Source organism: Coturnix japonica, chromosome 1 (assembly GCF_054131305.1).
Source record: "Coturnix japonica strain WE chromosome 1, WE-NBRP24, whole genome shotgun sequence".
NCBI lineage: Eukaryota > Metazoa > Chordata > Aves > Galliformes > Phasianidae > Coturnix > Coturnix japonica.
In genome coordinates, this window is record NC_140663.1 from 16,736,888 (window position 1) to 16,759,869 (window position 22,982).

Consider the following 22,982-nt stretch of genomic DNA (forward strand, 5'->3'; position numbering starts at 1 on the left):
TTTTTCTGACTCTCTGAGTGAGACCATCCAGCTGGTTCCTTATTCACTGAGAGGTCCATTCATCAAATATAATAATAATAAATTATTGGATACTATTGGATAATTTATTGGATAATACATTTGTACAAATCTTCACTATATTAAATACATGTATAAATAACTAAAACAGGAACATTATTCAATAATTTTATACAAATAAAACTCAGTAATAATGTTTTAAAGATTTCTTTCATCTTCAAATTCCCTTCTCCAGGTACTTCATGAATTATTAAAAAAAAAAAAAAAAAAAAAGTAAATAAAAAAATTCTGAGAAGTTGTGTTCATGAAAGCAAACTAATAAACTAGTGAAGTATGATATACATCATGAAACAAGTGATACTCATCGGCAGAGATCTTCATAAAAATGACATACACTTTTGTTTGACAAACACTTTATTGCATGTCTCACAGCTATTAAATAATTCCCAGTTTAATTTTCATTGTGTTTTAAACAGTCAATAGTAAAGATTGTATTCCCTAGATCTCTTATATTTTCATCCATACTCACAAAGAAAACTTTTTTTTTACTATTGTTTTCTACTTTCATTTTATATGCAGAATCTAGTAACTTTTTACCCTGAGGCTTTTGTTAGGATGCATAGAGACGAACTATAAAGTAATCATATATATAGCCTGTATATCTCACCCTCTCATAGGCCAAATAACTGAAATAACAAAATTAATGTCAAGGGCTGCAATGGAGGAATCCAGTTCCACACCTTTGCTTGACACACACTTCCATTGCAGACATCATTTTGTCAAACTGCCCCTCTGCTGCCTTCTGGTCAGTGTGTCAGGACTGTTTTAAACCCTCAAGAGAGCCCACATGGGAACCTGCATGCCACTCTGATCATGTAACTCTGCTTATTTTCTGGACGCTGTTCAGACAGAGACAAAAAATAGAAACATAGCAGCTTATTACAACGTCATCCCAGGCATCCCTGACATGTACAAAACTATCTGAGGATCTTTCAGGTCAAAGTAGTCCTTTGTAGGCTTAACTGACTAAGGCTTTCTGGATCACAGTGTTGAACAGGTACATCCTTTTGCTCTGGCCATCGTTCTCAACATATTGAAACAGCTGACATAGACTAAGTAGAAATAGAATAAGTTTGCAGAGATAAAATGCTGGGTCCACAGTTTGAAATTCGTGGAAATGCTTCAATTGATTTCAAGAAAGATAAAATTATATCCCGAATGAGTAGTAAAATAATATGTGCCTTGGAAGTGACCTTTGTCTGTAATGAATTACAAACAGCAGTAAAATGCACATGGCAAGAAACTCACTCTTTTCTATTTATTCTTACTATACCTCTGCAGCACCTGACCATCTTTCTCTAATGTGACATGACTTAACATATATCAAATTGTAGTTCCATGGTTACTAGATTTACTTTTTACTACGTCATTTCCGAGTATAAGTACAGAACGACATAAGACAGGAACTTGACAGCCTTTCAGTTAGATTAGAAAAGAATCTATGAAAAGAATATGTAATATATCATTTATACTAAAGAACTGAGTGCATTTCATCCAAGACAAAGTTAACTCTTCAGAAATTCAGGAGTAAGTCTGAATTGAAAGGCTGACACCAAACCAGTGCTATAGTGTAGCCACAGTGATCTTAAACTTGTACAAAATACTTTTATACTGGATTTATTGTACTGTGGGCACTGAGACTATTTTTATTCCCTTGAAAGAAATTAATGTAGGAATTAAAGATTTGATTTCGTAAAAGGAGCAAAAAAAGTGCAATGACAAAAAGAATTGCAGGAAAGTCAGTAAAATAGAGTTCATTCATCTGAAGTCTTTCAGCATCATCTTGTAGCTCTGTCATCTTCCATAGCAATGCATTTTAAAGCTCAGTCAGGTGCTCCTGGCTTGATACCAGTAACTTTAGATGTTTGCTTTCTTAGATAATGATGCAGTGTTAAATGAAGACAAACTAGAAAACATTACATCTGTCCTAGAAAACAGATGATGGTACATACTAAATGTTCATATACAATTTCAGCTAGAAAATTAATACTCAGTGCTTTCATTAGTCTGTAGCTCTCATGTTTGTTTTTGTTGTTGTTTTGTTTTGTTTTTTGTTACAAAATGTCACTAGCCTTTTCTGACAGAGTTAAAAATACTTAAATGGCTTGTTTAGACCAATGCAGTGAGTCAATATTAGTGCCAAGAAGGAACATAAGATCTTCTAAGTTTCCATGATAGTACATAGCCTGCTAAAAAATATCAGTTCACTGATCAAAACTGTATGACATATTACAATGCCTCTACTACATCCAACACACCAAACCTGTGTTACATTTCAAAGATCCTTCACTTATGTTTTCAGGATATTTATATAATTACATAAAGAAATGATTTTATTTTTTTTCCCCCCCCACACAACTGTCAAACCAGATAATTAATAATCTCTCCAACCTGCTAATAAATTATGTTAAAGTAATGTACGTCTTATCAGTTTTCTATGGGCAGATTGTAACTGAATATGAAAATTTCAGGTAAGCTTCTGCGAATGGGAAAACCAAAAGGAATGTCACTTAGCTAAAAATGGTAGAACACTTCCGTGTTATTGTCTTTCTTGTGCTTTTTAATGTCAGCTTAGCTTTTTTCTTAGCAAACAGACATTCTGGCACTTTGCTCAAATTCTGGGTACAAAATGAAAAATATTCTGTTTGCTTCATGATGACTGCTCTTGTGGTTAGCCCCATAAGAAGAGAGAAAGAAAGGAACTGCAAGGAATACCTGAAAAGAAAGGAAGGGAAAAAGAGAGAAAGAGAGAGTCACATGCTGAAAATTACTTAAATAAAATGCTTTTTCTTCTTAGCAATGTAAGTCTCCATTCTTAACATCATCTGGAAGCCAATACACTAGACAGAAGGCAAAAGAATCAACGTTGAAGTGAATACATCATTTTAATGAGCAAATTATAGTCTTACCAGTATAGCACAAGAATTCATGTGACTTCCAAACAGTTGTTTTCACTCTTTAATCTGGATTACCTCAGAGCTCATGTTTACAAATCCAACTCTTCAAACAGTTGGAGTACATTACAGGGATCAAAAAAAATCTGTGAAGAAAGTAGTAGCCATGGTTAGGGACAGACAGAAGCATTTGAATTTAGCTGTGCTACAGAAGCAAAAATAATCTTGCAAACTGCAGTCTGAGAGAAATACTTTCTTATAAGCTTTTCCTCTAGTTCCTTGTTTTATTAGTTATTATTAAAATAATAATAATGAAAAACCCTGCTAGTTGCAGAACACATAATCAGTATTTTATGAAATAAATAAAGTCATACTACAGAAAGCACAGCAAGTGTCTCTGAAGAAAAGTCATAGAACTCACTTATTGAAGATATGCTTTTTATTATACCCATCCTGGGACTTCCCTATATAGGAAATGATCAAAGTAGATCACAAGACATATTTATTTTCTGCAAAATTCTGTGAAATTTCTACTATGTCAGTTAACTACTTGTGCAAAACTGGTGCTGATAGGATTGCCAGCACTGGGAAATTATTTTGTCTCTGTCCAGAAAAAATAAAAAATAAAAAAAAAAATGGTTGCAGATGGAAAGTACAATAACCCTGGAGACTAGGATAAGTTTTTTTTGAACCAGTACTAAAACTCATCATGACAAAGTTGGCTTCAGACAGCATTTTCAATGAAATTTTGCATAAGAGGTTAATGCTAGTCTGTCAGGTGTAGGCATGATGGTGCATGTAGCAGCTACACAAAGAAGTTATACTCTTCAGAATTAAGTTTTACCCTAATGTCTAAACTAATGACTGGACAGTAAACTCACATACACAAAGGCATTTCAGTCAAAAATTATCAGTGGGCTTATGCTGGCTAAGGTATATATAAACTGAAAATCTTAACTTCTGCCACCACAATATTACCATGTTATTATTCCCATGTTATATCTTCACATTTATTCTTCCAGAATAAAAAGATATCAAGGAGATTGAAAATGAAAACAGTGCTAAACAGATGACAAATTGTATTTTATACAACATCCAAATTGTATTTTACACCAAATGCTATTAAATTCAGAAGGATTCATAATTTTATATGTAAGAAAAACATTTTTTCAAAACGTCTTCATGTTGTCCACTGGTGCACCATTGTCATAAAAAGAAAATAAAAATTAAAATTAAAAAAAAAAAAAAAACCAAACAAAAAACTATGTATTCTGTGACCGATATTACTCTATGAAAAATACTTTAATTGCAATTTATTAACATACAGCAATACAGGGCTAAAATCTTAAAATGAACATATATATGCCTATCTAGATATACATAATATATATACTTATATACATATTTATCTAGATAAATATTTACTACAAATTTTGGCCTCAGATTCCTTATCAAAGTCAGTACAAACTGCCCATATTTTCCTAGAAAAAAATTTCCTAAAATCTTCTCCTTCTATTTTGTTCTTTATAGAAATGTGTAACTTAAGAGGTCTGTGTGCATCTCTTATCAGGATGAGCTGTGTTCAGTTTCCCACTGATTTATTTTGGCCTTCAACCCCTATTCATATGTACTCTCTTCATGAAGAGATAGACACGAAAAGGACTTTGAGAGGTTATCTAGTCCAAGGTGGGATGCACAAAATTTACGTCACTACTGACATTCATAGAAAACAAGTGTGATTCCATATCCTCTTTGTACATGTCACTTGAGTACTTGCTTTGCATCTGAGAACTGTCTTCCCAAGGACTATATCAGCTCAGTACTATTGCAAACACTCTAAACTGTATCCAGATTGGATAAGGAGAACAAATTATTTCCTCTTGGTTTTCAACAGTCTTTCATACTTTATGATTATTATCATATCTTAATTCAGTCTTTTCTTTATTCTGAGCAACTCTGTTTTCTTCAGTATTTCCTGGCAGATTGTACCTTGCAGTAGTCCTTGCTGCTCACCTCATAACTGCCAATCCATTGCCAGTGTCTCAGACTAGGTATATTAGTCCATCTATTCTTAGCCAACAATGGGGAGGATGGAGAAATTATACATGCTTTGCAGCCTGTACTTTTTTTTTTTTTTTTTACAATAGCTGAATTTTATTCAGTTTACAATCCAACAACCCAGATCTTTCCTTAAAAATCCTACTATACCAGTTATTCTGCATATGTTTTGTTTGTCAGTTTGCTCAGTTTATCTTTCCAGCTAAGTTCAAAGCCTTGCATTAGTGCATATTAAAGTAGTTGAATGTAACAAACATTTCCAAGTGCAGGAGAGTCCTCCAGAGATTCAGTAAATGCATTCCTCCAATTAGACACCAGATTAACGACAAACACAGTGGTGAAATTTTTTAGCTCTTTTTGTGTCTATAACAGTTTCCCCTAGACCTGATTTCCTTAGCTAATTAATGAGAATGCCACACGAGAGAGAAACAATAACTATTAGAGTCAACCTACATCACAACTCCTGCTTTTCTTCTGTCCATAAGGTCTGTAACCTTATCATAGAACACATTTAGATTGATTTGATGCAGTATGTTCTTGACAAATCTCTGCTGGCTGTTGTTCATCACCCTTGTTATCTTCAAGGTGCTTACAGATAGTTTGATCATTTGTCAAAGCATTTTCCCAGGAACTTAAGTTCAACCAGTTCATCTGTATTTCTCTTTCTACATTTCTTTTGTTATCTCTCTTCCCATTTTATTTTATTTTTTTCCTCTGTCTCTTTCTTTCCTTCTGTTAATTAAATTAGGCATTCTGATTATCTTTTCTGACATATTGAGAACTCATTCCTTTCCCCAGGTTGACAAAGAAAACAGATATCAACAGGTGGGTTACGAAGTAGAGAGGTGTATAACACTGTTCCAGTCACGCTCCATTTAGTTCATTGTTAGGAGTCCAAAGTATCATTAAATTGGCTCTGTGCATTGACCATCTTACTGCAGCTGAAGCCTTAACACAATGAAAAAACACCAGGCAATTCTGTGGCAATGTCTATGACTAGTGTTTCCTCCATGTAGTGGTGAATCAACTTCCCACTTGATTTTCCACATGCTAATAATGTATTTACAGATGTTTTCCCTTTCCTCTTTGTGCTCTTTTCTGGTTGTACTGTATTTAAGGGCTTAGCTTTTCTAATTTTGTCCATACATACTTAGGCTGGTTTTTTTATTCTTGTCCTGATGATATACTGACCTAGTTTCCACTTTTTTCATGCTTCCTTTTTGTGTTTGAAATTAATAAAGAGCAGAAGATTTAGCCAAGCTGATCTCTTGCATAAGAATAGTTTGTGATTGTGATCTTAATAGAGTTTCTGTGAGGAACTGCCAAATTTCCTTTTTTCTTTAGCCTTGTTTCTCAGGAGAACTAACCTCATAATTCTCTGAGGGCAGAGTTTTTCTCAGAAGCTTTTAAGTCCATTTATTCTTCATAACTTGTATTTAAAACAATCTGTCCTGCTTCGTTTGAGACAGCAGGACATAATGTCTAAATAAAAACATTCTGGATCAAGTCTATGAATATAAGTCAGCTGTTGTCTGTGAAATAAACCTTCAGTATCCATTTCTTCATGTAGTCTTTGACTTTAAAAAGTTGGAGCATGTCTCAGAAGTAAAACAAGAAATTTTGAATCACAAATTTTTCAGTTTCACAGTAAGAATGAACAAATTCTAGCTCTCCCTTTCAACAAGTCTGAAGAAGTCAGTTTTACAAGGCAGAATGAGAAAAGTTGACTTGTTGCAGAAATATGACTCAGTGCAGCTCTGCTATTTATGTTATACAATACTTAGGTCATACATTAAGAAATTCGCTGTTTTAATCTCCCAAACATGAACAGATTACTTTTGTGATTTGTATACACAGCAACATAGGCTTTGTACCTTTGCAACATCTGTTATGTTCTAAAAATCAGTTTATATCATTAAAAGCCATTACGATTCAATTAAGTTTCTTTGATGTAGGGTGTAGCTGCAAATATCCATATACAGACTCATAGCTAGCAGAGTAAGAACCACCACTCAGAAGTTATAATCATGGACAACGCATTTTGTAACTTTCTTTTACTCCTTGAAGTCAGTTTTACTCTCTAGGGAAGTCAGTCCTGTTTCCCAACAGAAAGAACAACAATCTTCTGAAGGTATTAAATAGATAATTTCAGTATTTTTAATAACATTGTTTACTCACTTGCATTTCAAGTCCCAATCCAAGAGCTTTCAATTCAGGTTAATGGACAAGAGGATTGCCTACAGCAATGTAGGACATTTCTCTCTTTCATATGGAACACTGACTGGAACCCATCCAACTTACAATGAGAAGACAGAAAAAAAAAAAAAAAAAAACCCACACAAAAAAACCCCAGAAACACGAAAACACCCATCAACAGCTTCAGTACAGTCAAAACCGATGGTGTCACTCACATAGCTTTGTATAGCCTTTCCATTTACAAGCAAGGATCTTATTTATTCATCCATCATCTTTAGCACTTATTATACTATATGACAAATAATTATCATATTAAAATAAAATTTTCAAAAATCAAAAACAGTTTTCTACATTTGAGAATATTTTTTTGAGCTGAACAGAAGAAAGCATATCTGGCACTATGATGAGTCAGAAAACAGGTGAATCTGGTTATCTTTGGTTTCAGTTGAGTCTGTATATACAGTATTTGTAGGTGTGAACATTTATGGTGACCTTGTAATTTTTTTAGTGTTATTGAACCTTGAGCATTTAAAATATAATAATGTGGAGCATTAAATATTTGACAAAACTGTGGAAGAACCTAAAATTTAAAATGTCTCTTGCAATGATACTTTATTATATTATAGTAGAAATCTCTTTAAATATGCACTTCTATAAGTTGCATGTATGTAAATAATCACCAGGTATCTATTTTTTGTGAGATCTTTAAATTATCTTGACCTGTAAAATAAACTATTGACCATGACAAAACGAAGGTCAATATTTTCCTCAAGGGACATTAAATCTTTGCTCACTGAAGTATAGTCAATTAAATGTAAAAACTACCTTAATGTAATGTTAATGTGGCCATCACAGGCCCTGGAAAATAAAGCTATTTCATGGGGAGTTTTTTTTTCCCCATTCAGTTTTCCTAGTTGTTTTGCAGATCAGGACCAACTTACTGTAATGAAAAGAAAAACAGAATTCTGTTAATGTGGCAATAATGGACTTGTACAACCAAATCTTAAAGTTATTTACAGAATGTTAATCTCATCCTTACAATAGAAGAGTAACCACTGTCCTGCCATTTAGGAAACTTGATTGAAGATCTATCTTTGTACATGAAATGGAGATTTGGTTTAGCCATTTAGCTCTGCTCCCTGACTGAAGCTCCACTTAGTTAGTCTCTGAAGTTTGGAAATATGTGATGGTTTATCTTCAGCTCGTTATGTCAAGGACCTCTTCTGGGGAGTCCAGTCTAGCTGATGTTAGTTTCCTTTGATAAAAATCCACAAAGCATTTGGAAAATAATAACAACTCATTTGGAAAGGCTGTAAAAGAAGAACAGAAAATATCATAAAGGATAGTGACGTGCAAAGATAGGCTAGGACAACTAACAGAAGCCCCTGACTGTAGGAGATTCAGTGAATGTAGTTCAAAGTATTAATCATCCCTTGTACACATGCTGAGAGCTGTACATCAGTTTCCTCTGCTTTGGTATCCAGTGTCAACAGCCTACAAAGCTGAGCATATGTCTTGGCCTCACAGCCTTCTTTCCTAGGAGAGTTTTCTCTTTTCATCTGAAGATTCAAAGAAAGCTTATCACTGGTCTTTATACAGGTTAAGTTCCCACAATATTTTTAATTATAATTTGTAAAACACAAAGTATCTTCCAAACTGCTTCAGTAGTTCTCTACAGTTAAGTAAGTAAGAACCTGAATATACAAATAATTAATGCATTTGTTTGTGGCAATATATGTTTGACTCACTTGACACTGCAAAGGTCCTTTTTCAAATGTACAGACACTTACTGTATATAAATCCACAAGCATACATACCTAAATTAAGTACTTAATTATTTAGAATGGTATTAAATAGTACTTAAAATCATCTCTTCAAAACTTTTGCACATGTGGTTGTCTAGATTTTCTCTTGATTAATGTAGGCAGAAAATATCTCTGGATGATGCCAGAGATGATCCCATCCAATGCTAAATGCCTAAAATAACTGAAATTAATTGTTTTTGGAAACAGTTATCTTTACTGGCAATAGGTGGGCCATAAGCAGCAGCATAACACAATGAAATCTCATGTTGTCTACAGTAAGAAAACTGGCTTAGGAAGTCCCCATCCATGACCGGTCATTCCAACCACGCACTTATTTATATCTGAAATTATCTAAGCTACACAGAAAAGAACTGCTCTGGGTCAAAATGACCATTCTTGAGGAAAAGGTATTTCTAACCCTATTCTGCAAAGATATTACAGTTCCAGTAACACATACTTAAGCAACATAGAAATGGAGCTAGATAGAAAGAGCAGAATCATCTTAAATGAGACCCAAAGCAGGTGATAAACCAGTTTAATTATCTGTTTAGATAGGATGACTCTTATAGCTGGGTAAAAGGAGATTAAATATGTATTGCTGAGTATATATTGTTTATACATAAATAACTTTCTAAAAATTAGTTCCTGATCAAAACTAAAAATTGTGAAGCCAGTAGCATTTAAAAACTTGCTAACAAATCTCTGGTTTTGTTTTTTTACACCTCTTATTTTTATGATTTTTTTCACATAGGTACATGCAGGAACTGCACAATTACAGCAAGATAAGAACTAAAGTAATCATCAGGGTTAAAAAAAAAAAAAAAAAAAGGAATAGAGGAAGCTTTCTAGTTAAAACAGTCTTTGGGAGAAGTGGATGGGTTCAAAGTGCAATGATTTTTATTGGATTAGCAAATAAATTATAATACAAAAGCTTTTTAGAACTGACAATTGAAACAGGAACTGCAGAAGTCTGTAAAGTTATAATTGGTTTGTCTAATTAAATCGGATAGTAAAATATTGAGTATCACAACCTCTCCTAAAGACTGGCTATTAAACAGGCATTTTTCATGGGATTCATCTGATGTGATGAGATTCATCTCACCAAGTTTTGAATTTCTGTTTAGTAGCAATCTACATCTGAGGCAGACACTCTGATGTCCTTTTATTTCAGTGATTAAAAAAAAAAAAAAAAAAAAAAAGCCAATTTTGAGTACAGTTCATTTGATTTATTTTTATTGCCTACTTTGACATGAGATGAATAGCACCCACAAATAACATATTTTTAATCCACAGATTATTAAAAAAAGTATATGAAAAAGGATCAGACATTTATGTTGACATTGTAGAGCTCTGAGTTTGGTCAAGTTCATTTACATAGCCCACAGAACATAACTTTCATAAACCTTATTTATTTCAGTTACTGAAATCACTCACTGGGTGAACAGTAGTTTGTTTTAAGGTAAATCTGAGGGATAATCATGACAAAAACAAACAAACAAACAAACAAACAAACACAACCATGAAGTCAGAAATGCAAAGGAATTAGTTGGCACAAGGATGTCATACAGATAGGGCTCAAGGTGGGCAGCTATCTGAGTGCTGGGAGCAGCACACTTTACAGCAAGAGGATAAGCTGCAAGAAGCAATTAAAAGTCTGCATATTAAAGGGGATGAGAAACAGATAGGTTGTTAAATCACAGAATCAGAAAAATGCAAGGGGTTGGAAGGGATCTCAAGGGATCATTGAGTCCAACCCTCCTGCTGAAGCAGGTACCCTACAATAGATCACATATAGGCACCCAGACAGGTCTTGGATTTCTCCATAGAAAGACTCCACAAACTCTCAAAGCAAACTGTTCCCTTGCTCCATCACCCTTACCATAAAGAAGTTCTTCTGCATGTTTGTATGGAACTTCCTGTTTTCAGAATTTCGGCCATTACTCCTTGTCCTATCACTACATGCTACTGAGAAGAGCCTGGCCTCATCCATTTGCCTCCCACCTCCCTTTAGATATTTATAAATATTGACCCGATCCCCTCTCAGTCTTCTATTCCCCAGACTGAACAAACCCAGATTACTCAAACTTGCAGAAATCAAGGTGCACAACATCTACCGCTCTTCCCCATCAACTCAGCCAGTGATGACATCATAGAAGGCTACCAAGTCTAGTGTAATCATATTCCAGCAGCGGTCCAGCGTCTGAGAAGGATGTACCTTGGTACATGGTGACTCACAACAGCAGGGCTCCACTTCAGTTCCCACCCTCTAGCTTAGCTCGCAGAAGAAGGTCAGAAGATCTTGCAGCTATAGAAACCCATAACACCCATGACCAAGATCTTCAAGAAGAATCTGTATTGACAGCCTGCAGTGGATACTGAAAAAAGAAATGCTGTGTGCTCGTAGTGGGTGACTCCCTGTTACAAGGTGCTGAGATTCCCCTCTGCCAGAGTGACAGTGAGTCCTGGGAGGTCTGCTGTTTCCTGGAAGCCAAGATCCAAGACACTTCCAAGACGGTGCCATGGCTTGCCAGAAGCAGAGGCTACTTATTCACTAATGCTCCTTCATAGGAGTCAGAACATGGTCAGAATGAAAGAAAACTATAAAGCCTTTGGAATGCAAGTGAAGAACACTCATGCCCAAGTTGCCTTCTCTTCAATTTTACCAGCTGGAGGAAGGAAGGAAGGAAGCCAGAAGTAGATATATAGTGCATATCAATTTCTGTCTGCATGACTGGTGTCAGCATGAGAGTTTCAATTTTTATGTCAGTGGAATTTACTATAAAGATTATAGTCTGTTAGGGAGGGATGGGATCCACCTGTCTAAAAGAGGCCTAGCAACCTCTGACAGCAAGCTGGCCAATCTAGTAAGGCAGGCTTTAAACAGAAGGACTTGTGGGTGGGGTCCAAAATGGCTTTGCTTGTGGCATTGCAACCAGCTGGGGAGTAAGCTAGGCCAAACAAAACAGTGACAAGTGTTCCTTAGCTGCCTACCACTCTCAGATTCCATTTGGGACAGTTACACTGTTCACCTGCCTATGGCCAAAATGAACAAAACTAACACAATTGCTCCTTGAGCAGTGCTAGACCACCTTTCTGGCAGTTATTTCCCTCTTGCTTTTTTACTCATCCTCCTGTTAAACAAAAGAGAACCTAAAACAAGTCCAATCTTATCCCATACCTACACAGATGCAGAATAATATATCTTTTGCTTTTTTACATACAGCGTTAGGAAATGCTTTGACTGGTTAATTCAGGATGTCTAGTCACATCAAGAATGTATCTCTGAAAATTTGTTATTCCTTTTACATTGAATCCCGAAGTTTATGGATAGTGTGCTTCCAATAGCTTGGAGCAGGGCTCTGTAAAATTACTTCTTCAATATCAGTGATTTCTGTAATTACTATCCAGTAACACTGAAAGGATTTGCCTATACAAAAGCAGCAGCTGTTCCTCAGCCTTTGAGATTAATAATCCACAGATAACCAGACTGACTGGAAGTTTCACAGCTGTATTGAAAGAGAAGGGATGACAGAAGTACACTTCAGAAACACTCAGGAATTCGACAAATATGTTTTATCTACTTATCTATGGAATGGGAGAGAAAAAGTGTGTTCTGAATACTGGTTGATTTTATATCTAATGCTGTAAATATTAAAGTAAAAGGAAATGGAGGAACTTTTGTAAGAAAGATTTTTTTAGGAATATTTTTATGCGGGGAAAAAAAAAAGACATGAATTATAAGAAGAACATGGCATAAAAAATAAAGGTTTCTCACACATTTCTGAATTATAAAGTAATATTTCCACAGAGGAGAAGATAATTTTAAAGAAATTTAGATAAGGGTTCTGATAAAGCTGAAGTTAAGCTGAGTGCTCTGATAAATGTCTAGCAACTTTCATCAGAATAGCTGTTTTGTTCTTTGTATGGGCCACATAAAATCCTTCTACAAATAACTCACTTCATACAGAAACAAAAACTGAGCTGCTAGTCTTGCAGCACAATTTTGGACCAGGAGTATTTATTCTTCCTTAAATGAGAAAACTAATCAAGTGTTTCACAAAAGTAATTAATGTAGAGGGAATGGAAATATATATTGTCCTCTATTAGATCAAATCATATTAGAAAAATGGAATTAACTAACTGCATTTATTAAATAGAATAAAAAGCTTCAGGTTACTCAGTGAAGTCATTTCCACTGTAAAAAAAAAATAAATAAAAAAAAAAATAAAAAATCATGTAGCCAAATATACTCAGCTGTTGATTTTGGAAATATAATTTGTGATCCAGAGAATACTGTGCTCTTATTCACCAATGGAATTTTTGCTTTGTGTCTTTAGCTTAGATTAGCCATTATGTGGAGATATTTACAACAGGTAGGTATCTGCTATTAATTCTGTGCTTAAGGTGGAAATTATGGTAATTTTGTGTCATAAGTGATAAATAGACAAACTGTATCCACTGTTTTTACTAGATCAGACTTTCTATGTTTATGATAAAAAGGGAAAATAATTTCATGAAAGGACTGCTACAGTAGCAAAAGCTATTCTTAGCTAGTCAGCATTATCTGCCGAAACAGACTGATTCACTTTGATTGCCACTCAGCAGGACTGAAGGTAGAAGTCATATGTAAATAGATGGGCTAGAAATGGATGCTTGTATTCATTAATCTTTCATTAGACTCAATCTCAAAATTACCCAAAGGTTTTACAAGGACTTTTATAACTCTAAATTGGCCCCTGGCCTTTAAACAAAATGAAAGCTATTGATTGATGTTCTGGCCACGATGCAAATGAGCCCATCAGTTCCTGAACCAGCCTTTATTGGTTTAGATGCACTTTCTTATATCTGAACAGGAAAGCTACTTAGAAGTGGAAAAAAAAAAAAAAAAAAAAAAAAAAAAGCTTCATACTAAGGCTTATACTATGTTAAATTAAATAATTAAGTAACAGTAAAAACAAAGTCCTCAGTAATTTCATTCACTGCATTTTACATTCTTAAAATGAAAAAAAAAATAAATAAAAAAAATTAAAAAATGCAAGACATATTTGAGACATATAAATATATCTTTTCCTAATTAATTTTTAAGACATTAGTACTCTGTGTTCCCCATGTTCCCCAGCCCTGAAAAGCATAGACATCTGGACGTGGTAGAACCTGTATCAATATTTCCTATGGAATAATCCATCTTTATGAAGTAAATATTGCTGTCCTCTCTACCATAAAAGAACAGAAAAAGCATCTTCAAATTTGAATATTGTTTTGATATTTTCTGTCTTAGTCTTAGGATTATTTTATTTTAAGTTGACACAGTGTTCCTCTGTCTCCACTCCACTCTAATAGCAGGGCAGTAGAAAGACCCTAAGAAATGCAAGACCTAGGTTCCCAGTCCATTCCTGTTTGAGAAGCTTTAATCCTCCTTTTCTAGGGAATACCCATCCACCAGGTTTATCTAAATTGCAAAACAGATATACAGGAGACATAATTTAGTGGGCATGGTGGTGATTGGTTGATGGCTGGGCTAGATGATCTTAGAGGTCACCTTAATAACTCTGTGATCCAAGGGTACTGGAGCATTTGCCATGTGAAGAAAAGCTGAGGCAGCTGGGTTTCTCCATCCTGGAGAAGCAATGGCTTTGCAAGGACTCTCAGTGGCCTCCAGTTACTAGCTGGAAGCCACCAGGAATACAGAACTAGGCTCTTCATGGTGGTGTATGGCAGGACAAGAGAAAATAGGCACATTACTGATATTATTGATTATTGACTTTTATTGGGTGTGTCAGTAAAGTTTTGATACATATCTGATTGTTTGGCTTAATGTAAGGCAGTTATACATGTCCCATAGAAACATGGGGGCATTTTGTATAACTTCCACCAATTTCAGAGCAGCATTTGTCTGAAGTGGTGATATGTTTGCCATATTAGACTATAGAAACAGAACATAATGGCATTCATATGTGAATGGTCTATTTTTCATTTGGAAAAGAATTGCAGATCAGACCAAGGAATAACGAGTAATATTTATTTGATCTAGTGTAGTGACTTACTCATTCCAGATTACTTCAGGTCAAAGTTTTTATGCTTTTGTCTGAAAGCAAGAATGTTTTGTTCTTCAAATATCAGTTGCTTCAAAGTAAAATTCACTAAAACTTGTCAGTATTTTACATTAAACTGAGAACTAAGTTTATTAGAACTTCAATTTTCCACTGAAAAAAATAAACAACCCAACTAATTGAAAGTGCCATGCAGTGCTTGTAAAACTCTGTACAAGCTTTGAGTCCAGAAGCTTCAACAGTGTGGTAACTTACACAGGGGTAAGATTTGCAACAAAAACTTAAAAGAATTTTAACTTTGTTCTCAGTGAAAAGCATTGCACTGACTTTATTCACATACAATTCAGAAAAAAACAGTATATAAAAAAAAAGAATCAAGAAAAAATGTCAATTCAGTAGTTCAAACAGATTTAAGGTTCAAGTTGCTAAAGATGTGTCTGTATAAAAATACATATACATATATATGTGAGATCTTCAGTGAAGTTTAATCACTCACCATTGTAATATCCTATTGCAAATCAAATTCAAAACTGCAATGAGGGAACACATAGATAAAATAAGAGTTACTAAAACACTGCTGGCAACATCACAGTGCTTTGAAACTTCTATTTTTATTTGCTGAAAATAAGGAAGTTCACCAGACACAAAAAACCCTAAAGTTTGTGATGTTTTATGAATACAATTGGACTTGGAGAACTGTATTTCTCTAAGTTATAATAACTAAACAGAATATATATTCATGTAATGAAACAATATTTTTGTTTTGTTTTGTTGTTTTTCCTTAATATATATGCTGTCCTGGGGCTTGATGTCAGTGCTTTTGATCTTGGTACGGTCTCATGTAACAGATAATTTATCTGAAGTCCGATAGTTTTGGTAATTTTTGCCACCTGAAATTATTTTTCTTCTGCTTAAAAATGTTCTACAGAACAATTAAAAGCATCTGAATGGTTCTATGCATCTGATCCATGTAAAAGTTAACATGATCCAATGCAAGAGCCATGCACTTCAGAGAAGGAAAAGAAGCCTACCCTAACCAGATATATGCAGTGATTGTGAGATTATTTCCTTCTTCTTTAGCTATTAAGTCTTTATTAAAAAATAAAAATAAAAATAAAAATGTAATGGCCACAGAAACTGCCTTTGTCTCATCTGAGTAGTCAGATTTTCTCAGGAAGGGTGGCAGAAGCTGTCAGAGTTAGTGCCCATCCTATACCTGTGCTGTGGATAGCTTTGGTTTGCAGAGCAGTCAAACTGGCCTCCTTCCACAGCACTCAGAATTCATTTTGGCTCCAGGGTGTGTTTTTCTGTTAATCAGTTGCCAATCCATTCTATAAATCTTTCCAGCCTATTTTATATAAAAGTTTCCAGTCTAGCAAAGCAGGGTTCTATAGCCTATTTCCAGACTTGTTGTCTCAGTTATGTTGGCAGGATCCCAGGCTGTGTGCATGAAGGGGCAGAAAGCTTGCTAACAAAAGGGAGGAAGGAGGTAAGAAAGAGGAAAACTTATGTGAGATAGTTGTCGACTGCTGAAGGACATGGATTTGGAGGGTGGACTATTCAGTAGAAAAGGAATTGTTTGGATAATCACAGACAGAGGACTTGTGGTCAATGACTTTATGTCCAGGTGGAGGCAAGTGATGAGTAATGTCCCCCATGAGTCTGAGTCTGTCCTGGGACGGGTGCTCTTCAGCATCTTTATCAGTGACCCGATAGTGAGGCTGAATGCACCTTCAGCAGGTTTACTGATGACACTGAATTGTGCAGTTGATACAACAGGAAGGGATGTCATCCAAAGGATGTGGACAAGCTTGAAATGTGAGTCCATGAGAACCTAATGAGGTTCAGTAAAGCTGAGTTCAAGCATCAGAGTAATCCCAGATACATGTACAGAGTGGAAGAATAACTTATTGAGAGCAGCCCTATGGAGGAGAACTTGGAGGTTCTTATGGATGAAAAGCTTGATGAGAGTGTGCATTTGCAGCCAGAAAGGCCAACTGTGATTGTTCCCTTCTACTCTGACATTGTGAGGTCCTATATGGATTACTTCATCCAGGACTAGGACACTTAACACAAGAAAGAAATGGAGCTGTTGGAACATGTCCAGAGGATGGCCACAAGGATGATCTGAGGGACAGAGCACTTTTATGAAGAAAATTTGAAGGAGCTAGATTTGTTGAGCTTGAAGAAGAGAAGGCTCCAAGGAGAACATATTGTGACCTCCCATTACTTATAGGAGGCTTATAAGAAGGAAGGGGGACAACTTTTTCATGGTCTGATAGTGATGACAGGACAAGGGAAAATGGTTTTAAAGTAAAATAGGGGAGATTCAGTTTAGATATTAGGAAGAAATTCTTTACACAGAGAGTGGTGAGGCACTGGAACAGATTGTCCAGAGAAGTTGTGGATGCCACATCCCTTGAGGCATTCAAGGACAGGTTAGATGGGGCCTTGGGCAGACTAATTTAGTGGGTGGCAACACTGCCCATGGCTGAGAGGTTGGGTCATAATGATCTTTAAGGTCCCTTCCAATACAAACCTTTCTATAAGCTGTAATTCTAAAACTGACCTAAACTGTAAGGAGTTGGCGTAGCCTTGAAAATGGGTAGGACCATACAGAACAGAATAGGGCAAAGGAGACATCAGTAGTCAAGGAAGAATTTTTCAATGTGGCAGTCCACCCCTCCATCCCAACAGAGTCCAGTGGCAGAGATGGCAGTGTCACCATCTCCTTTAGCCCAGAAGGCTGCTGTTTCCATCACAGTCACTTCTAGAGACAAGCAAAGAGATCATTACCTCCAATGCTGGAAATCTTTACAATCTGCTAAACAGATTAGCTAAAGTGCTTGTGCAGAATACACTGTAGAGACTGAAGCAGTGAATTGTTATTTGAGGTCTCTTAAGTAACTTTATATGACAGCCTGTTATAGTTCTGCAAGAATAGCCATCCCAAAAAGTACAAGATATCAAACATTTCTGCCTTCTACATCTTCAGGACTTTAGTAGTGTTAAGATCATAGGTATTTTTCTGTTCACACAGCAAAAGTATTCAGCTCAAATGTTCTGTAGAAAATAAGCCCTTTAAAGCTAAGATGGAACATGAAAAATTTCAGGCTCCAAGTAATTTTCCTGAGATGTGTATAGTATATATCAAACAAGTATAGGTGCATAATACTTGTACTGGGAAGTGTAACTGCTTAAATGTACTGCTTTCTCTTTGTGAGTGGCAAAACAAGCACAGTAGCCACTCTCAAATTTCAGTGAGACAACACAAACTGAATATCCATACCTTTTTCTATAATAATCTACAATACATTTTAAAAATGTTGCTCCATTTAAAAATGGTGCTTAATTTTTCCTTTTCGCTACATACTTCTGAGAAAAATGAAAATAAATAAGTATCCCCTGCATTTATGCAAAAATCTGAATGGTAATCATCGAGTTGCTTTTGCTGTTGTGTTGCTTGTCACCCAATGCAGAAGTGCTGCTCAGCTAGTGGAAAACATGTTCAGTTATACATCAAATTCAGGATATAGGGATGAATAGAAATAATAATTATGTTGCAGCAAACATTTTACTTAATTTTTTCTCCTTTTTTTCTGTTTTTCCGAATATGTCATCTTACAAAGCTTGATCTTTTGAATATTATTTTTTGCAAAACAAGCATGAAAAGATGTAAACACCACTGAAGTGACATTTTCCTGACTCAGTGCTCACAGGATACAGAAGAGAACATTCACAGAAAATCTGATGACTCTGTGGATGACTATGCCAGCAAAACACATTTCATTGTCCTCTCAAAAGCTATATGCTCATTTTGACACCCAGCAAGACAAGACAGTTTGCCTTCACAGTCAGCTGAATTCACAGTACAGAAATGAATTAATATTAACTAAAGAAAAATGCTGTCATTTCAGGAATGTAAAGAAATATCTTAAAACATCTTCACTTGCAGGATAGTCTGGATTAGTCATGAGGGCATGGTTATGGTTTATTAAGCATTCCTAAAAGTGAGGACACACTGAGACAAAAGGAAAATCCTTTTATATACCAAAAGACAGGTCAGTGGCTTCATAACAGCTATGGAGTGTCCTGGTGTCCAGGAGCACTGAAGTTTCCTTGGCAATGAGAGCAGGCACCATCTCACTAGTTGTTCCTACCTGGAAATCTAATATACCTAGAACATTTTGGTTCTCTGAATTACTCAAAAGATACAGGTAGATCAACTCATATAAGACAGGCTAAAGGAAGACTAAACTGTGATTGTTATAAACTGTGTACCTTTTGAAGATGCTACCCAGTAATTTTCTCATCCACTTTGTGCCTCCTCTCTCTCTCAATAAATAAATAAATAAATTGAATCCAGCTTGGATACTTTATCTCTGTTCTGTTTTGTTCTGAATACTTCTACATGTATTTCCTCATGAAGAAAATCCAGTGACCATGTTAACACATTATTATGTCTTGCTTGACTGAATTCAAGAACTCAGTCTAATTTGTAGAGAATATATATATTTTTTTGTTCTATAAAAAATATACAGAGGTTTTCAGAAGTAAGTAGGACCAGAGCTCATTGTGCTATCATGAATTTAAAACTGTACTGGGTATTCGAGACTACAGACAATGCACCAAGCTTCACTTGTCACCGACTATGGTGGGAATGAAGTTCAATTTCAACTGAAAACTCTTGTCATGATACTCTATACAGGGAAAAAGCATTTTGTGTTTGTGTAATCAGAGATTAATGGATCTAAACAGTAGCAAATGCAGAAAATACAGAAAATAAAATGATTCACTCAAATTTTCAAGTAAGTAAATACATTTGCTTTCTACAATGCTAATTGGGAAAAATGTCAAAGTATTTGTTTTACAGATGGTTTTGTTATTTGAAGCCAGGGGTGATTTGTAAGTTACACAGAATTTGAGATACTGACACAGGCTCTGTCAAGTATAAAGGTCTGTCATTAGAAGTAATGCTCATGATGTATATTTACACTTCTCTATGAAATGAATTTAGTTCATCACTGGCTATTAAGATCTTTCATCAAGGCATGGCAATGGTCTGCAGTTGGTAATTATGATTGCTGGGTGGACATAAGGAAAATCTAGAAAACATGAATCCAGATGTCAGTAGAGGATCAAATAGTAGATGCTGAAGCATAATAAAGTACTTTTCTCCCTCCAGGCATTTCTGAGTTGTTTTTTTCTTTCTTTCTTTCTTTTTTTTCTTTTGCAATATGTTTGGCTTCATTTAACCAATGTTGGTTAAATACAATTTTGTCGTCATCTCCTAAAGGAGAATGATTATGAAGATCACCCTTGGTGATCCAGTTACCATTCCCTAAAATTTCCCAGGCAAGTCCGTATCCTTCATGCATAAATATTAGGGAGGGAGCAGGAGAGTGATCTGTGTCATAGAATTCTTTCACTAGGTTCTGCTTCATTCATACACAAAGATGAAGAAAGAACATAGCACCATGACTGTAGCACAAGTCACCATAGCACATCTACTTTTCACAAGAAAATCATTTTTTAAGAGTAGGTATTTATGCTTTTAAAGTCAGCATAACATTATCTTCTTCTTACAGAGAAGAATAATATATGATATCCAGCAAACATTACACTTAAATAAAAGAAGTTCTAAAAGGAAAAAGCAGAGTTAGCCAGATGTAGAGGAAGATCTCAAGTCTTTGAATGTTATCAGGTTTGGAAAGATCACACAATGAACAATGATGTATTGAGGAAAGAATAAAGAAAAACTGCAGTATTTTTTTTCTAAGTTAATTAATGACTCTAAAAGTTACCTTTGCACTTCCTTTGAGACACTTTTCAAGGCATTATGCATTCTCTGCCTGTTGAGATTCAAGAAATAAGGAATGTGAATATTTTTTATTTTCCTGCTGGATATGTCAAAGAAATTGGTGTGTGAAATGTGTGGCAATCTCTTTGTAGGCTGGAGTGCTGCAGACCGTTAGTCATCACAGCCCTCACTATGTGGTTCTTGGCAGTGTTCACAAGAATTAGATCTATACCCAGAAACTGCAAGGAAATGATCTTTATCTTAGATTCTGTCTAGACCCAAGTGTGGAATGAAGTTGTTAAACCATTTTCCACTTTCTCTTCTGATGAAAACCTGTAGATATTTTGTATATATCGTAGTATATTGTATTTGTATGCTGGATTTTAAATGACATTCTTTTGACTTACGTTGTATTATTTATTCTGAAACTGTTAAAAACGGGAACAAGAGTCTTTAGAACCCTCCCTTGCACTTTTTGCATGAGTCAGAAAAAAGATTATTTTTAACAGTCTTCTGTAAATCACCTTAAATGGCATTTGACTTTTTTATTTTAAACTCTTTTCCTGTCAGTCACTTTTATAATAGCCATCGCTGTATGTTCATTCAGCAAAATATGTGCTCACAGAAGTCATAAATTCTTGCCCTAACGTGGGCATGTGGCAAAGAAAACAAAGCACAATCTTTATGGTTGCCTGTGAAATGCCACTGTAATGTTCCTACTTATTCTCAAAGAAGTTTGCCTCCTTGCATGGTCTTTATTTTCCATTCGTGGGCTACTTGTGAGCTTCATGGAACATCAGTATTTTGCCCTTCCAAAGACTTTGAATGTGACCTTCAGCAAAGACAATAAAATGAGGAAGTGGTATTTATCACATGCTAAAAAATAAAATAAGCTTTCTTAAGCTGTTTTAATGTTCCTCATGATGGAACAATTTGTAGTACAGATAAATGTTCCATTTATATTTTCCAGTTCAATTTTATATAAGATCTTACTAAGGTGAAAGGTAATTAATCTGGGCTCAAGCAAATAGTTCACTAAAGGTCAGACTACCCAGACTGACACCGCTGGGCAACAGAGTTTTCACCACAGCAGTGTGAGGTAGGTGAGGAAATATGAAGGGATGAGGAAACATATGTTAATGCACATGCTCTTTTAACATATACACATTAAAAATGTATTGTTCTTTAAGAAAAGTCATCTGTCCTCATCTGAAACATTTGCTTTACACATATAAAAGGTGGTTTAGGATTAGGTTTTCCAGGTCTTATTGTTTGGTATCTAAGTACTAAGTATGTTAACGTACTTAAATGTCCTTTATAATTGTCTTTTTATTATTCTAAAAATGTCTCATTTGGCTTTTTGCTTCAGTGTCTCTAATGTTTCTACAGTTACTTAAATAAAAATAAAGTCTTTGGATTTAATTATGTCTCATACTCACTGCGGAAATAATCAGGGTGTATTTTAAATGAGGAGTTTTACACAAGAAATATGACATGGTTTAATTTACCTTTTAAAATATTGCTAGCTGCTTCTGGTATAAATCTCAGTTTGCTCTGGGGCAGAATTATAGATTATTCAAAGCATATCTTGTCTTGGAAAGAAAAAAAAAAAAAAAAGCACACTAAAATAACACTAGGGAAAGCAATTCTATGTAAAGAATACACTAACAGTGAAATACATAATTAATTATTTCTTTATTGTGACACTTCTCCTCAGGGAAAAACAACAGACCAAAACCAAAAACCTGTCACACCTAAGATTCTGGGAATTCATATATTTTTAATTGTCTTGCAGATCAAAAACACGACTAGACTTCGCTATTGAAGTCTCATTTAGTGCCTGCTTACGCATCGTCGCTGTCTAGACAAAGCTCCTTGGGTAAGATGGGAGTCACCTCCCTGAAGCGAGCTGCCTGCGGTGATGCTGTGCCCTTCGGGAGCCACGACCTTGCTTCCTTTCTGAACACTGTGGTCTTTCAACCTAATTGTACTTGAAGCAGTGAAACTGATGTGTTCCATGTGACACGTGCAGAGATGTAATTGATTTTTTAAAAAGAAATTTCTATAAGTGCCAAACCAATATGCAGGGTTTTGTTTACTT

At 35.2% G+C, this 22,982-nt stretch overlaps 1 long non-coding RNA gene across 2 annotated transcripts; it reads right to left on the reverse strand.

Annotated features, from left to right (window-relative positions):
- Positions 1-451: 451 nt before the first annotated feature.
- LOC146762298 (uncharacterized) lies at positions 452-21,202 on the reverse strand. Of its 2 annotated transcripts, XR_014934997.1 has the most exons (5): positions 20,886-21,202; positions 8,266-8,536; positions 8,052-8,166; positions 2,988-3,118; positions 452-2,793 (listed from the first exon to the last, which is right to left on the reverse strand). It is a non-coding gene; the product is annotated as an uncharacterized LOC146762298 (long non-coding RNA). The 2 variants fall into 2 exon arrangements; XR_014935008.1 differs by lacking the exons at positions 8,052-8,166; positions 8,266-8,536; positions 20,886-21,202 and adding an exon at positions 7,209-7,341.
- Between the last annotated feature and the right edge of the window lie 1,780 nt (positions 21,203-22,982).